Here is a 3789-nt window from a genome sequence, read left to right on the forward strand (position 1 = left end):
AGGCTACTGTCTGAATTCCCAACACTTGGAAGACCCCCATCCCTAGGATAAGGATGCATGATTAGAAGCCACAGTAGGGCCCAAACACAGGCTGAATTTCTCCTGGGCAAGAGAAACAAAATAAAGAAATGAGACTGGACCAGCTCTGAGTCTGGCTGGATCAGGGATCTGAGCGCATTCCCCAGGAACCCTGCACTAGCTCAGTCCTCAGGACGCCACTTTCTGTCTAGTAAGTCGGCCCTACTCCTTAGGTGCTGAGAAGGGGAACTGCCATGGCTCTGTTTAGGCAAGAGAAATCCTGCTTCCCTCAGTAACAGGAGTACTTCAGTAAAGAACATCAGCAAGCCCAAAGCTTTAGGAATCTCATTTGTTGAAAGTAGTGACTGAAGAGCAAAGGCTCATGGGGTATTCAGAAGATGCAGACAAAAAACCTCATATGCAGCCTCATGCCTTGAGTAGGATTCTGTTGCTAGTGCACCAGGGCCAGGACCAGAAGTTTCATTTTGAGTTTTGCTAATTCATTTTGAGTTTACTAACAAGACCAGGCTTCTGAGTTCATGGGAGCCCTGTGCATCTTCCCAGTACCAGCTATCCCACTTGAAATTGAAGAAAATCTCATCACGTCCTTAGCAATGGGCATTTCCCTTTCTTTCCTATTCCCTTCCAAAGCTGCAGCCTAGGGCTTCCAGCTCTCCCTTCATCTCCTGCATTCTCCAGGTTCCAGGAGGGCCCCGTGGGGTCAGCCCCTACAGATGAAGTAATTTAGGGATCAGGACTTCTCTCTGCTTCCAGTGGCTGCCTTAGAGACAATGCCCTTGTGTTTTCTCTTCCCATTTCCCTTGTTTCACAGAAGTGCCACTTCCTGGTGATTAAAAACCCAAGAAAATTGTCTTCAAGTCGTCTTTCCCCATTTCTCATAAAAAGGCAAGCCCTTTGCATGGATGTGTGACAACAGGTGGCTTCATCCACGAGGTACTGTGCTGAGCCAATACTGCCACCCACAAGTGGACGGAGGGAAAGGGCAATTTGAAAAGACTGTTCTGAGAGACTGTATTAGTCAGCTGAGGCTACATTCCATTGAGTTAAGAAACCACTCCCAGACCTCAGAGACTTCTAGTGTGATGTTTGATTTCTCACTCAAGTTATATGTCGTTCACAAGCCAGGGCTCTGCTCCGTGTTTCCTGTGATCCAGCACCCAGGCTGATAGGGGTGCCTTCATCTGGAGCAGTGCAGGTCTCACAGCACAGCAGACATGGCAGGTGCAGGCTACCTCATAAAGCTTCCACAGACATGTCTCCCCATTTTTCATTGGACAGAGCTACTCCTGGGTTCAACAAGATGAGGTTTATAATCCTCCTGCAAGGGGGGGAGATGGACACATGCCAAAGGCCAAACTTGACCTCGATGGGCAAGATGTACACATTTCCTGTTTATGCAGAGAGAAGATGTTGAATACTCATACAGTCTGCGCTAGTGTATATACCGCCTGGCATCCCACTGCCCCAGGGCATCCTTATTACCCCTGTGTTGCTCCATCCACTCATGGCTTTTCCGCTGTCAGGACCTCTATCCTGGGCCCCGGGTATCATCACTGGGCTGGGAGCTGCACTAAGTATCTGGGCTGGTGAGGGACAGTTCCTGGTCCTGCTCAAGTGGGGTGAGGCAATGAGAATGGTTGCCGGATTCCCCAAATTTCAGACTCTGAGAACACTGATGCAATTTCCAAAATAGGGTGTGTAGGTTCTGCAATAACCCAATGGCAGGATAAGTGATTTAGGCTTCCACAGGCTGCCTGAGAACCTCTTCACCTACTTGTAGCTCTTTCAGTCAGCAAATGACTTCTGAGTTCCAACTCCCTGAGCATCACATGCTGCCAGAACAGAGCTATTTAATCCACACACATCACAGAGAAAGCAAAAACTCAGAGGCATGAATAGTGTCTTTAACATAGTCTCATATTTGGAAAAGCAGTTTAAAAAAAAATTGAAAATACAAGATAAGGGAAGGGTTACTTATATAAGTTTTAACCTTATATTGCTTGGCCATTTTTACATATAAATTATTGCTTACTAGCTTCGATAAATACACAGCACAGTCATATATATATAATATATATACACAGAGGCAGAAAGCATGGAATATGGGAAAGAAAACACTGTTAATGGCAATTCTGGTAACTCAACAAATGTTTCATATTTACCAGTTCTTTAAATGGTGGAAAACTACCAAGTGTAGTCCCTGAGAAGTTAGGTAGACACCCTGATGGCGGGTTCTCTATCTTCTAATTGTTAATGCAAGCTGACAATATCACAGCAGCCCTAATTAATGATACATTAAAAGGCAAGATTTCTTGCTTCAGGTCACTGATTTCATCCCAGTATTTAATAACAGTGTAATATGAATACAATAAATAGACTATGCAAATAAATATTACTCTGCTAAAAAATGTTTAGTATATACAGCTTTGCTTTATACAGTAATACATTTTCATTTAACTTTTTGGCAATTTTTAAAAACTTCCCCCCCACCCCACCAGTTTTAAGCAAAACTGGCCCACTCGCTAAGAAGCAGGCTGAAATTTTAAGGACATGTTTTTGAAACATTTAAAAGAAATCTTGTGTTGGACCACTGCAGAAGACCTGATCATCCCCATTTTAATGTTTTTGCCCAGTTTCTGAGAAGACTGGATTGGCTGTGCCATTTAGGAACATTCAGTTCTGGATCTGCGGTGTCTGTGCTGGCTAGAACAGACTTGCAGGGCTGGGATATGGGTAGCAGTGAAAGCCCAGCTCCAGGGATAAGAAGTCATCACTGGTACCCTCTCTTTCATGCCACAATTTCTCCTCCACTCAGAGGCGAGTATATATACATGCAGCATCCCCTCCCTGTGGACTAGGAAGTGTGAGCATTGACCGTATCCACATGCTTCTAAATTCGGTGTATGTTCCACACTACCTGTTTGTGGTTCTTGGTCTAGGGAAATGAATTTATTCTAAACATAACTAAGGAAACTAGAAAAAAGTGAATGCAGGTCATGTGTATCACTACAATCACTTGGCAGTTATACAGATGACAAAGAGCAAATTCAAAACACCACACTCTAGGGAACACCTGCAAATGTGTATGTAAAAAAAATTTTTTTAATGGCAAGGCTGTGATTTTGCCTACGGAGTCCTGCATTCTGCTGTCTTGTGCTAACTTCTAAGCAGGGCTAGTTTGCTGGAATGCTGATGAATCCAAAGACCCACAGGACTGTCTGAGAGTTGTGCTGTAACAAAAAGAGCCCACTTAGAAGTGCGCCTGCACCACCTGGTGCCGAAGGTGGCAGATATAGATTTGCAGAGTGAGCGAAGATTTTATGCAATAATAAAACTCCAAATGAGAGCAGGCAAAGAGCTTAGCCATCTTCTAGACCACACTTCTAGCCAGAACAAAACCTATTCTGAAGAGGCCTGGGTGAATATCCAGAGAGGAAGCGTGGCCCATCCTATTAACAAGGAGTGCTCAAGCCCTACCACTGTCCACCAGCGAACAACTCAGATTCCTTAGAAAAAGCTTTCTGTTGAATAAAATCTGGTTCTCACAATTTGGGTTTGAATTATTTTTTTTATTTTTTATTTTTTGAGACGGAGTCTGGCTCTGTCTCCCAGACTGGAGTGCAGTGGCCAGATCTCAGCTCACTGCAAGCTCCACCTCCCGGGTTTACGCCATTCTCCTGCCTCAGCCTCCCGAGTGGCTAGGACTACAGGCGCCCTCCACCTCGCCCGGCTAGTTTTTTTTTTTTTTTT

Source organism: Rhinopithecus bieti, unplaced genomic scaffold (genome assembly GCF_001698545.2).
Source record: "Rhinopithecus bieti isolate Rb0 unplaced genomic scaffold, ASM169854v2 scaffold_5882, whole genome shotgun sequence".
NCBI lineage: Eukaryota > Metazoa > Chordata > Mammalia > Primates > Cercopithecidae > Rhinopithecus > Rhinopithecus bieti.